The 14260-nt window shown below is 43.2% G+C and overlaps 1 protein-coding gene across 1 annotated transcript in view; it reads left to right on the top strand.

Moving 5' to 3' along the window:
• The first annotated feature begins 6356 nt into the window (after positions 1 to 6356).
• The window catches only part of FAXDC2 (fatty acid hydroxylase domain containing 2), a 36813-nt gene continuing 28909 nt past the window's right edge, over positions 6357 to 14260 (top strand). The window contains exon 1 of the mRNA XM_036239836.1: positions 6357 to 6501. The gene's annotated coding sequence lies outside the window, so the exon portion shown is untranslated. The remainder of the gene's footprint in view (positions 6502 to 14260) is intronic.

Below are 14260 nucleotides of genomic sequence, written 5' to 3' on the forward strand. Positions count from 1 at the left end.
TGACGGGCTGGCGGGCGGACTCCGCGGGAGCGGCGGTTGCGGCCCCTGACCCGGTGCTCTCCTCCCTCTACCCCGGATCTGCAACTAGGATCGAGCGGGCCAGTGAGATGGGCGCTCTCGTACCCAGAGCGGCCTTACGCACCGCCCACCAAACACTGGCAGCACCACTCTACCCACCTTATCCTCCCAACTCGCCTGCTCTCTTCGCGTCACTCCCGACGCGCGCGCGCGCCAGACCGTGCCTACTCCTCCCCTTCTGCGCGCCCCAGCGATTCCATACGAAATCGCCCAACCGGTGAGCTCGCGGGAGCAAGCGCGCAAGCGCAAAACTAAGAGGGCGCCGCTAAAATGGCGGGGCGGAGTGGCCTCGGAGGACGCATGCGGAACACGGCCAGTCCTAGGCCTTCGCGAGATTAGTCACGCGGACTCAATTTAATCTTGATCGCTACTCCTCCATTTTGGTTCTCCCTCCCTGTGCCCGGGGCAGGAGCATGGTCTAGAATTAGACCCCCCCTCCTTGGTGGGCGTGGCCTACATGGGCCAAAGGACGGGACCCGCGAGACTAAACCCCAAATTACAACGCCTTCTCCTCCCCGCTTTGAAGGACCTTCAGTTCTTTGGTAGAAGCCGACTTTGGGGAAGATTGATGGGGCGCGATCCTGACACTTCACTCGGTGCTAATGCGCCCCCCTGGACCCCTCACAAAGCATCTACCTCACGGCCTCCTTCCTGGGAAACAGTTACGGGTGGAGACTGCACCCCCAGCCCGATTGTGGGTGACGTCCGCCGAGGCCCGCCTCCCTCCTTCAGCCTATAGAAGCCGGCGAACAACGTTACCGTAGCAACGGGCCCACCGGGACCTGCTGGAGTTACGGAGAGGACGCGGACTCCCTTGGGGGAAGCGCCGGTCCAGCGCCGGCGGACGCTAAGCAGGCTCGGCAGACTTTCATTGCGAGGGCAGTGCGGCCCCTACCCGCCCCTGCATTCCCGTAGAGCCTGTGTGGGAAGAAAGCCCTTTGCCAGCGCGGGTCCCTCCCTGGCAGCGTTGAGCCAGGCCGGGGTGCCACGCTGCCTCGTGGCCGCCAGCGGTGGGAGAGAAGACAAAGCCCTGACGTCCTGCACGCGGCCACCAGCTCCCGGTCCCTGGGAGAAGACGTGGACGGCTCGGAGCACGTAACCCCAAGTCACCGGGCCTTCCTACTTTTTTTTTTCTTTTTAATTTATTTTATAAAAAGGAAGCTTATTACTTTCTCCCAAAGGCAGGGAAAGAAGGGCTAGGTGCCACATGGCACAGGGCAACAAAAGATAGGGTGAGTTGCTTTTTAATTGGGCTTTCATGGGGTGGGTGGCTATTAGGGTAAGGGAGGGGATCGTGTTGAAGTTGAACAGATGCCAGTGTTTCTCTTTGAGAAGCCAGTCTCTTTTCTAGGAGACAGTCCACAGACTGTCAAATATGCTTTGGGGCAAAGAAAGTTACTGAGAGTGTAAAAGGGAAATCTTCCCTCAAGGGGTTACAGAGAGCTTCCTACTTTTAAATATTTCCCTCCAAGGGGCGTCTCCAACAACCTACTTACATCCGAGGCTGGGGGCAGGACTGGCATTCGGCAGCAGTTTCAAACTAGATTCCCAAAATCTGTTTTCCAAGGGATGAACCCCGACCCCATCCCCCAGAGTAGAGTAGCAAGTGCACTTTTTGAGCTCCTCTCTCCTACAAATGAGGGTCTGTCTCCCTAATCTGTAACATAGAGATGGGAGTAGCTATCTCACTAGGTGGTTGGCTTAGTAAGTGGAAAAAGCACCTCGCACTGAGGAAAATGTGTGTTTAATAAATCATTGTTTCTGGTGGTCTCAGTTTGTTATCCCTGAGATATTCAAAGTTTGTTCGCTCTGCTGCAGACTTAACACTCGGTCATTCCTTTCTCAACCTGTGGGTCGTGACTCCTTTGGGGGTCGAACGACCCTTTCACAGGGGCCGCCTAAGACGTAACAGTAGCAAAATTACAGTTATGAAGTAGCAACGAAAATAATTTTATGGTTGGGGGTCATCACAACATGAGGAACTGTATTAAAGGGTCACGGCATTAGGAAGGTTGAGAACCACTGCTTTAAGCAATACTGTGATGGAGAAGGCAGGCAAGACACTCCCTTCCCCTTTCCTGGTGGGTTTCTAATATCATTTCACCCACTTATTAGGTTCAGGACAGGACAGCCCTAGCAGGAGCTAGCCACATGAAGAGCAGCCTTCACAATCTTTTCTTGGGATTTTGTTTTTTCCTGCAGCACTCAGGCCTGATGTGCATTGAAACAATGAAGCCGGAAACGTCTTCATCCACCCAAACCCTTCACCCAGAACATAATGTTTATTTCTCAGGTTATTGAAGATAAGCGTAAAACACAGATGTTGGAGTGTTTTGGTGTAAACAATGGATTTTGTTTTGCTCATATGCTGTTTCAAAATTAGAACAAAATCACTGATTCTCTTTGGGAGGAAGGCCCCAAACAAATGAGAGGGCAATTGGAGAATATATTCAATAATATAATTTCATATTTATTTTTTTAAAACTATTGTTTTTGAACTACACAGTATAGAAAGTAAGGCTTAAACATATCTTCTCGGCTGGGAGGGTGTAGATATTTTAAAAATTGAGAAACACTAGCTGTAAAATGGATCTCCTTAAGAACCAATCTGGGTGATATCCTTGGCCAGCCAAGCTTTTCTGTTATTCCCAATTCTAAATAAATCTAACAGGGTGCATTTCTTCAATATGTGTACGAAGATAAAATGTAATAAAGATATTTGGGTTTAAAATATTTTGAAAATGCGGACAAAGGTAAATACGTCCAGGCATTATACCATTGTAAATCACCCTCTGAGCCCACGTCTCAAACAGCTTTGTGTCCCTCAGAGTCCTCACACTTAGATACCTGTCAATTGATTAATTCCATTGTTAGAGTGCTTCCTCCCTCTCCCAAAGTCGCCAAGGTCTGTCGCTTCGCATAATGTTGTCTTTTATCAGGTTATATATTTATCTTTACATTCAACTGAGGAATGTACCCAGCTGGCATTTTTTTCTTTGTATAATTGGGGTTAACTTCCTGCTTTCCCAGTGTGTTACCCTTATTTTTTCTACATAATATAAAAACTTTCTGACTCCTGAAAATTATCAACAGATCATCAAACTTCCCCTAAATGTAAAGCAAATATATTTCATGACTATGCATTTGAATATTATTTTGATCTTTTGATTATAACCTGAAAACCTGATCTCTGATAAGATCAGAGTTCATTTTTTTAAAACCCAGAAGTAGATATCAACTATGTTTTATTCGTATCTCATTTTCTTTGATGTTCCTTCTCAGAGTCCACTAACGTAACATTTCAAAAATCTACCAATAATAATAATAGACCTTCAAACTTCCAAAACTGAGAGGGTCCATAAAGATGTTCTAAATAATGCATTCCCCTAATTTCACAGAAAGTAATTCAGTAATTTCAGGTCACCCAGCTCCCAGAAATAAGACCAGGACTTGAGTCTTCTAATATGAGATTAGGTGTTTATCCAGTTTTGTTTATGGACCATTTGATCTGAGCAGAGCCCCATGTTGACACTGGAGGATGTGCTGGTGAATAAAACAGACATGTCTCCTGGCCTTCGTTAACTTTGGGTGGCAGGGACTGACTATAAAACAAGTAAACAAGCATTGAATGAGAAATAAAAGGATAATGAGACACTTTGATAACTATCTTGATGGAAACTAATGGGGTAAAGTGACAGAATAACTGGATTGGGGGAAAATGGTAGAAATTATTTAGGTCAAAGAAGGCCTCTCTAGGAAGGTGCATTTAAACAGATGAGGACAAGAAGGACTGGACTAGAGAGAGACAGGCATGTGGAATTGGAAGCAGTAAATTTCAGGCAAAGTAAAAGTGAGTTTTGTATGTAAGAAGTGAAAGGAGGCTAGGGCAGCTGCTGAGAAGTGGAGCAAAGGCAAAGTGATTCAAGATGAAGCTGGAGCCCGACCAGTGTGCTCAGCGGTGGTTGAGTGTGGACTCATGTACCAAGATGTCGCCGGTTCGATTCCTGGTCAGAGCACATGCCCAGGTTGTGGGCCAGATCCCCAGTGGGGGGCATGCAGGAGGTGGCCAATCGATGTTCTCTCTCATCAATGTTTCTAGCTCTCTTTCCCTCTCCCTTCCTCTCTCTCTAAAAATCAATAAAGAAAAAAAAAAAAAAGATGAGGCTGGAGAAGAAAACAGACACCAGGTGAGCCAAGGTCTGGGAGGCTTTAAAATTATACTCCTCAAAGGGCATTGGGAAACCCAGGAGGATTTTTCTGCCCTGATTTATGTTGTTGTTTTTTTTTTTTTTTTAATCCTCATCCGAGGACATTTTCCCACTTTTTGTACTGACAGAGTGGGAGGGAGAGAGAGAGACGGAAACATCGATGTGAAAGGGACACATCGAGTGGCTGCCACCCGCACGACCAACCAGGGCCGGGGACAAACTGCAACCGAGGTACATGCCCTTAGCGGGAACCGAACCCGGGTCTCTCCGGACCGCAGGCGGACGCTCTAACCGCTGAGCCAAACCGGCCAGGGCTGATTTATGTTTTTAAAGATTACTTTGACTCCTATGGACAGAGAATGGAGGCAGAGACATTTTACTTTTTTAAAAATTTGAATTATACTGAATTTGATAAAAAGAAAAGCTAGCTTCTCCCAGGCATGGTAAATGTTGCCTATGGACATATTAAGTAACAATTTTGGTAATTTTACTAGGTGATTCTAATGGAGAATTAATTGTCACTATATCCTTTTTATTATTGTTATTGTGGAACTCTCCAAGACTGCTACTTTACAAGGTATTTTACAAAGGATCCCTGCTATAGATCCCTTCCTATAGGTAGGCAAATAAAAATACAGGCCAGTGGCCCTGGCTGATTTGGCTCAGCGGTTAGAGTGTCAACCCACAGGCCAGAGAGTCCCAGGTTCGGTTCCTGCTAAGGGCACATACCTCCATTGCAGTTCATCCCCGGCACCTGTTGGGGTTGTGTGGGTGGCAACCAGTCGATGTGTCTCTCTCGCATCGATGGTTCTCTCTTTTCCTCCTCCTCTCCCTCCTGCTGTATCTGAAGATAAATGCAAAAATGTCCTCAGGAGAGGATAAAAAAAAAAAAAAATACAGGCCAGTAGAGATAAAAGTAAAACTTTTTCCTGTCCATTCTTTTGCCCCTTTTGTATTTCGTATCAGTTGCACATATTGCCTGTTAAAAACTAATTTTTAGAAATTTAAAAACAGCCCTGGCCAGTTTGGCTCGGCAGTAGAGTGTTGGCCTGTGGATCAATGAGTCTTAGGTTGGATTCTGGCCAAGGGTACATACCTCAGGTGTGGTTTGTCCCGGGCCCTGGTCAGGGTCATGCGGGAGGCAACCAAATGATGTGTCCCTCTCATATTGATGTTTCTATCTCCCTTTCTCTCCCTCTTTCTCCCTTCCACTCTACCTGAAGATAAATTTTAAAAAAATATATCCTCAGATGAGGATTAAAGAAAAAAAAATTAAAAACAAAAACTCAGTTCTTTTTCAGACGTGCTTACCAGATGATGTCATGTATCCTGGATCCTAATTTCATTTGTTTCAATCAACATGTAAACACCTCTACAAGAGGGGGTGGTGAGGGGAGGGAAGAGATAAACCACAGAACTTATATGCATGTACAATGGACATGGACAACAAAGCCGGGGACGGGGTGGGGGGATGGGGAGGAGGGTATCAATGGGGTAAAAAAGGAGAAACATCTGTAACAAAAATAAAATGAAAAAGAATAAAAAATAAAAAGAGGAGAGAAAAGCTTGTCAAAAAAATAAAAAAATCTTTTATGCAGTTAAAAAAACAAACTTCACTTCTACTGGTGTCCTTTCTAGACTCACTAGTATTAGCTGACGTACCTCTTCTCCCTTGCCTGCCCTTGGCAACAATAGAAGTAAGAAAAAAGAAAAGAAAATGAGGTCCTCTGGTCCATGTAACCTTTTTATCTATTTGGACTGCCTGCCTTCTGCTCTCCATGTGTCTTACTCAACCTGCCTCCTTCGGGACATTTTAAGTTGAGGAAAATAAAGGAAGTTTTTTTTTTCTTTTTTTCTGAAGGAAGTTTTTAAAAATAAGAAAAAAGGCCCAGAGTTTGGCCAAATGCACTCTTTCAAGCTCCTGCCTAACCTTCCTATTTCCTCTTGGATTTAAGGAAACATCCTTTGATTAGAAGGAAGTATTTTTGTCTCCAGTCCACACAGACCCATACTTTTTTTTCTCTTGTCACATGCCTGGCTCTAGCCAGTAGGCTGCTGTGAAACTTGATCTCTGTGGCCAGTCTCCTGACCCACTTCAGCAACAACAGCAGGGTTTGGTGACAGCAGCGGCCAAGGTAGGGGCTGAAGGTGAAGGAGAAGCAGCTCGGGCTGTGGCTGGGACCTTGGAGGAGCTGGAAAGCAGCCCATTACGGAGGTGAGTGGGAGCTGCTGAGGAAGGAAGCTCTTTGCCACCGTCAAGACCAGTCCAAGCTCATTTACAGTATTTTTTTTTTAATGTTTTTATTGACTTTTTTTTAGAGAGGAAGGGGGAGAGAGACAGAAACATCGATCGGCTGCTTCCTGCACGCCCCCTACTGGGGATCTGGCCTGCAACCCCCAGTATGTGCCCTGACCTGGAATAGTACTGGGACCTCTCAGTCCATGGAAGGATGCTCAATCCACTGAGCCGCACCGGCCGGGTCAGTCCAAGTTCATTGAAAGAAAAGGCAAGCCCTGGACAGGTAGCTCAGTTGGTTGGAGCAAAGTTCCATATACCAAAAAAGGTTGTGGTTCGATTTCGGTCAGGACAAAAATCTAGGTTGCAAGTTTCATCCTGGTCAGGGTGCATAAGGGAGGCAACTGATCCATGTTTCTCTCTCTCTCTCTCCATTCCTCTCTCTAAAAATCAATAAAAATATATCCTCAAATGAGGATTAAAAAAAGAAGGGCAAAGTACATTCTTCTCATCTCTGTCTCTGCCACTTCCTTGTCCTGTACACTTAAGATCTGCGTCTGAGCAATGTCCCAGCATGTTTTCTTCCATCCTTCTTTCCTTCTTCTTTCTTATTAATTTTTTAAAATTTTAAATTGAGTTAAGATTGGTTTATATCATTATATAAATTTCAGGTGTGCACATTATAATTCAGCATCCGTATATACTACATCATGCTCACCACCAAAAGTCTAGTTCCTACCTATCACCATGCAGTTGACCCCCTTTACTGGTTTTGCCCTCTCTCCACCCTCTACCCCTCTGGTAACCAGTGATCTGTTGTCTGCCTCTGTAAGTTTGCTTTTTGTTTATTTTGTTTGTTCATTTGTTTTTGTTTTTATATCCCACATATGAGTGAAATCATGTGGTGTTTGTCTTTTTCCATCTGATTTATTTTACTTAGTGTAATACTTTTTAAAAAATGATTTTATTGACTTTTTAGATAGAAAGGGAGAGAGAGAAACATCGATGTGAAAGAGAAACATCAATTGGCTGCCTCCTGCACGCCCCCTACTGGGGATGGAGCCAGCAATCCGGGCCTATGCCCCCACCAGGAATTGAAGTGGGACCTCTCAGTCCATGGGATGACGCTCAATCCACTGAGCCACACCGACCAGGCTTTAGTATAATACTTTTAAGGTCCATCCCTGTTATTATAAATGGCAGGATTTCATGGCTGAGGATTTTTATGTCTGAGTAGTATTCCATTGTATATATACCACACTATTTTTATCCATTTAGTTGTTGGTGGTCACTTAGGTTGTTTCCATATCTTTTAAAATATTTTTTTAATTTATTGATTTTAGAGAGATAGAGGAAAGAGAAAGAGAGAGAAACATTGATTTGTTTTCCACTTATTTATGCATTTGTTGGTTGATTCTTGTATGTGCCCTGACCAGGAATTGAACCCACAACCTTGGCATATTGGGACCATGCTCTAACTAACTGAGTTACTCAGGGCTATTTCCATATCTCGACTATTGTAAATAATGCTGCAGTGAACACAGGTGTGCATATATCTTTTCATATTAGTATTTCAGTTTCTTCAGATAAATACCCAGAAGAGAAAATAGCTGGGTCTTATGTTAATTTGGTGAATGTTCATACTGTTTTTGACAGTAGCTGCACTAATTTACAACCACACCAACAGTGTTCTCTTTTCTCCAAATTGTCACCAACACTTGTTATTTCATGTCTTTTTGATTTAGCCATTCTAACATGTGTGAGGTAATATCTCCTTGTGGTTTTGCTTTGCATTTCCCTAATAATTAGTGATGTTGGACATCTTTTCATGTGCCTGTTGCCCATCTGTATGTCTTTGCAAAAATGCCTATTCAAATTCCTTCCCATTTTTTATCTGGGTTTTTGTCGTGGTTGAGATGTTTGAATTCTTTATATATTTTGAATATTAAATGCTTATCAGGTAGCCCTGGCAGGTTTGGCTCAGCGGTCAGAGTGTCGACCTGCGGACCAGAGAGTCCCGGGTTCGGTTCCCACTAAGGGCACGTACCTCAGTTGCAACTTGTCTTCAGCCGGGTTGGAGTCGTGTGGGTGGCAACCACTCGATGTGTCTCTCTCACATTGATGTTTCTCTCTCTCTTCCCCCCTCTCACTCCTGCTCTATCGGAAGATAAATGCAAAAAAAATATCCTCAGGTGAGGATAAAACAAAAAAAAAATGCTTATCAGGTATATGATTTGCAAATATCTTTTCCCATTCGGTAGGTTGCCTTTTCATTTTGTTGATGGTTTCCTTTGCTATACAAAAGCTTTTTAGTTTGATGTAGTCTCATTTGTTTATTTTTGCTTTGTCTCCTTTACCGTTGGAATTAAATGCACAAAAACATCACTGATGTCCAGAAACTTAGCATCTATGTTTTCTTCTATGTATTTTATGGTTTCAGGCTTTACATTCAAGGCTTTAAACTCAAAATAGTTTGAGTTACTTTTTGGGTATGGTTGAAAGACAGTAGTGTAGTTTCATTCTTTTGCATGTGGTTGCTGGGACATGTTAGTACACAGAGCACCCTGCATTCCTTTCGCTGATGTCTGCATCCTCAGCCTCTATTTGTATCGTCTACCGCCTCTGTAGTCTTGTTCTGGTAGCAACTGATAGGTAATTCTGTCATATGGATTTGGGTTTGGCTTCAAACTGTGTAGGAGAAACTCCCAAGTCAGAACTCGTAAGAGGAAAATCTAACTGGAAGAGATGGGCGGGAAGCAACTGTGGGTCAAATTATTTGCCTCTAACCTGCCAGAGTCACCAAGAGGGGATGGGTGGGCTAAGAGCTGGACCACCACGTCAAGGATGTTTTGATGAGACGTACTGAGATTCGTCAACAATGAATATAGCAGGTACTACCTATTTGCGCTATTCCAAAAACACATATAGCCAGGTGAAGTGTATAGGAGGCTTGGCTTTTGCCAGAAACACTGTGGAGTTCAGGACAAGTCAGTTCTGTTATCTAGACTTACTGCTTACTGGTTGAGAGGAATATGTTCAGTGTGTAGGCGGAAGGGAATAGGCCCAGGGTTTTGGGTCTCATCCAGGCCTTTGGGGGCTTATGGCAAGCAAGATAAGATAGACAAGATGCAGCCCTGGCCGGTTTGGCTCAGCGGTTAGAGCATCGGCCTGCAGTCCTGAGAGACCCGGGTTCGGTTTCTGCTAAGGGCACGTACCTCGGTTGCAGTTTGTCCCCAGCCCTAGTTGGGTCATGCAGGTGGCAGCCACTCGATGTGTCGCTTTCACGTCGATGTTTCTCTCTCTCTCTTCCTCTCTCTCCCTTTCACTCTCTCTGAACAAAAAATGCAAAAAAATGTCCTCGGGTGAGGATAAAAATAAATAAACAAAAGATAGACAAGATACAGACTATGGGCTGCTTCAGTTTTATATGTAGTTCCAACTAAATGTCTCCGGTTGGGATAGAAGGAGTCAATTCGGTTTGCTAAAACAAATGCTCTGAACAGTACAGGGAAAGGTGCTGAGATGTTCAATAGCCAATGTTGGAGACACTCTGAGGGCAAAAAAACAATGCTTTATATTCATTTCCCTTCCTTTTATTTATTCAACAAATACTTCCTGAGTATCTGCTACAGGCCAGGCTTGCGTTTGGTGCTGTGGATATAGTGAACAAGATAGGCAGGCTCTCAACCTCCAGAGCACACAGCCTAGTGGGGCAGTGACCTCAGGGTTCAGGCAGCGAAAGCAGTGAAGGGAGTGTGGTAAAACTCCCAAGGGAGTTGTTTTGGTCTCAGTTTAACCTTTCCCCTCATGCATTTCATCTTCTTGAATGAGTATCATTTTCCTTAAAAGCCTCACTTAGGCACAGAGCTTGGTCACAGCACCTCCTCAAAACCCTCTTCCCCAGGGGCTTTAAGCTACAAAATCACATTTAAACTCAGTCACAGTGCTGGAGGCAGATTGCTCAGCTTTTTCTAAGGATACAAACATCCGGCCGGCTGGAGTGGCTCAGTGGTTGAGCATCGACCCATGAACCAAGAGGTCGCCGGTTCGATTCCCAGTCAGGGCACATGCCCAGGTTGTGGGCCTGATCCCCAGTGGGGGGCATGCAGGAGGAGGCCAGTTGAAGTTCTCTCTCATCAATGTTTCTGTCTCTCTTTACCCCTCCCTTCCTCTCTCTCTAAAAATCAATAAAGAAAAAAAATACGGAAAAAAAAAAAAGGATACAAACATCAAATACTTCTAGGAATTCTAGTCCTCAAGTCAGCAGCCCTCACGTTGTGTCCTCTTATGAAATAAGGTTGTGCCACTCCAAAAACACATGCAGCACTAGGCAAAGTGTTAGGAAGCCTGCATTTTGCCAGAAACTGTGTGGAGTTTGGAACAAATCAGTTCTACTATGTAGGCCTGTCTCCTTAGCTATAAAATGGAAGAGGCAGACCAGATGATCCACAAGGTTTTGTTTTGTGTTTTTTTTCTCTCTAAGAGTAAATAATTGTAATAATTCCACAAGATGTTCACAAGAAACCTTTCACATTCACATAAAGATAACAAATCTTAATATTTATAAAATGGGACTATTCATCAACCATGCAGAATATCAGGAATCTAGAATCTGAAAGAAATAGGATACAAACAAATAAAACTTAAAACTAAACGCTCTCTACTCCTCCCACCCTCCCCCCATTCCCATGTCCTATATTCAGATCCTTGAGGTCATGAGCACCAGCTGTAGCTCCACTGTGTCATTCACCTAGATTGGGGGATTCTGCAATAAAAAGCTTGCACAGTCAGAATCATCTGCTTTTGAAAGAACCACACTAAAAAGTATCTAATTTTGATAGTCTCACAATACATATAAAATTCCCTTTAAGGGGGAATCAATTCATTGCTATAAAGTATCAGGATATGTACTTTTAGTGCATTTAATTTTTCTTCCCTGAATGCATTCTCATCATAAATTCTATTTCATAATCTCCTCCTATATACTTTCTCATTTGAAAATCAAAGTTATATCATACTACTTTAATTAAATAAGGCATGAAGCATGTCTAATTATCTTTGTGTCTCCTGTGCCTAGCATTGTATCTAGCACACAATAAATGTTTCTTAAAAAGGTGATTAATATTTTAGAGAAACATTTTTTTCCTATTTTTCCTTTGATATCAAAGACACAACCACACACGATATCTAATCCACTATTCATGGCTAATGGAGGTTGATCTCATTCCTTTTTTTTTTTCTTTCTTTCTTTATTGATTTTAGAGAGAGAAGAAGGGAGACGGAGAGAGAGCGTAAAAAGATGGATGAGAGAGAACATCAACTGGCTGCCTCCTGCGTGCCCTTCACTGGGGATTTGGCCCACAACCTGGGCATGTGCCCTGACTGGGAATCAAATCGGTGATCTCTTGGTGCATGGGTCGATGCTCAACTACAGAGCCACACCAGCCAGGCTGATCTTGTTCCTTTGTGTCCCTTTACAATCCTGAAGCCTAATCTGCATTCACTAACATCAGCACATTTTATACTTTTTGCAGACTCAGTTAGTATAATGAGCACCGAATTCAAGTTCCACCACTAAATAGCTGTGTAATTTGAAGTTGAATACTGAAAATCTCTAGGCCTCCATTTCTTCAGATGGAAAATGGGGGCACTGGAATAGATGAGCTTAAGACAACTCCTAGTTCTTAGATGAGAGACTTCAAGAGGTAGAGAAAAGGTCAGAGAGGAAACACAATAAAAATGTGAGGCTTACAGTACCTTTACATATTAAATATTTAATAATTATTAGTGATTTTGTTCACCAAAATTTCTAAGTTGAACACTACCATTGGCAAACAATGTTAAGGAACTTCTCTGGGTGAAGACATGTCTGCCCACTGTGAGGGCTCCCCTAGAATTTTTCTGACTGACTCTGCTCGCTTAAAACTGAAAACATGTCTGCAGACGGGTAGGGAGGGGCAGAATACAAGCTGCTCTGGCATAAAATATTCAGCAGAATGATAGGACTGAGTAACTCAGAAGAGTTTGCTACCTAGATAAGGTTCTTGGGAGATAGCATGTGGACTGTTCGCTCAGCCAAAGAACAAATGGCAGGTTAGAAAATACTTGGTGACTTCTAATGATATCAAATGTCAACAGATAACTGCTGTGAACCCTGCAGCCAAATGGACCTTTAACCATCAGAAGATACAGTCATTATCTCTTTGGCCAGAAGGTTTTTGTGGAGCAGAGGGTTCCAAGATCAAATTTATATATCAGCCCCTTATCAGTCAGTCTCAGCAACACTCAGTTTTCATAACATGGACATGATGGGCATCAGCACCCTGCCTTATGAAATCAACTAGAGCTGCCTCCTCCCAGGGTCAAGGCCTTATTGTACTTGTATCATTCTAGTCTCTCATAGGTTTTGTTCTTAATTTTAGTATCTGGTTCTCTTTATTTATACTTTATCCCCAGCCTCCATTTCAAAAGAATTTGAGATAGCTTTCAATAAAAGGATATATACAATAGAACAGCTGCAAATAAATAAAAACTGATCAGAAACCATCTGACACTCAATAACTACCTTTCATACTGCTTTGATGGGGGTGGAAAGGGTTGTGTTCTGTAGAGAAAAGAATCAGGTGCTTTACTGCACTTGCTTTGCTTTTAGACCATGGAAAATTGTGTTAACAAAAAAAAAAGGAAGGAAGGAAGAAGGAAGGGTGGGAGGAGGGGGGAAAGAGAGAAAACAGGGCACTGGTTCCTAATCATCAGAGTTACCTTCAACAATCTAATGAAAGCCATGGCTCTTTCCACCCTGCAAAATGAACACAGAAGAATTGGCATACAGTTTCAAGGGAGACAGATACTTCTCAAAGCCCTTCAGGAATTTAAATTAGTCTGAAAAAGAGAAGCAAATAACTCTGCAACTCTTCAGCAAAATGTTTCCTATGAATGGGCATTGACTTTGTTTAAAAATGTTTAAATGTTTCTGTAATTTTCTAAGTAGGTAAAATATACTCATGACACAGAATTCAAAATAGAAAAAAGGCACATGGTAAAAAGACAGCTTTGTGCCGGGCCTGTGTGGTTCAGTGGATTGAGTATCTTCCCATATACCAAGAGGTCACTGATTTGATTCCTGGTCAGGGCATGTGCCAGGTTGTGGGTTCGATCCCCAGTAGGGGGAGTGCAGGAGGCAGCCAATCGATGTTTCTCTCTCACATCTCCCTTATTCTCTCTCTAAAAAAATCAATAAAAACATATTTAGGAAAAAAAGCCTTGCTTTTGCCCTGTCCCTCAGCTGCCCAGTTCGCCTCACCAGACGCTACCATTGTAACCAGTTTCACAGGTATTCTTCCAGTGCTAGTCTAATATTATATGTACTATTTTATGCAGACATAAACAGCATACAAATACACACATACACGGTTGCATATGGTCCACACATTACTTTTTTTCACTTAATACTTCTGAAGAGTACACATAAAGCTGCCTTATTTCTTCAGTGGCTACAGAATATTTCATTACTGGATGTACTCTAATTTATTTAACGAATCCTTTTTTTTAAAAAAAAAAATGTTTTTATTGATTTTAGAGAGAGAAGAAGGGAGAAGGAGAGATAGAAACATTGATTGGCTGCCTCCTGCAGGCCCCCTACTGGGGATCAAGCCCACAACCCAGGCAAGTGCCCTGACCAGGAATCAAACCAGTGACCTCTTGGTGCATGGGACAATACTCAACCAACTGAGCCACA

Source organism: Molossus molossus, unplaced genomic scaffold, assembly GCF_014108415.1.
Source record: "Molossus molossus isolate mMolMol1 unplaced genomic scaffold, mMolMol1.p scaffold_m16_p_4, whole genome shotgun sequence".
NCBI lineage: Eukaryota > Metazoa > Chordata > Mammalia > Chiroptera > Molossidae > Molossus > Molossus molossus.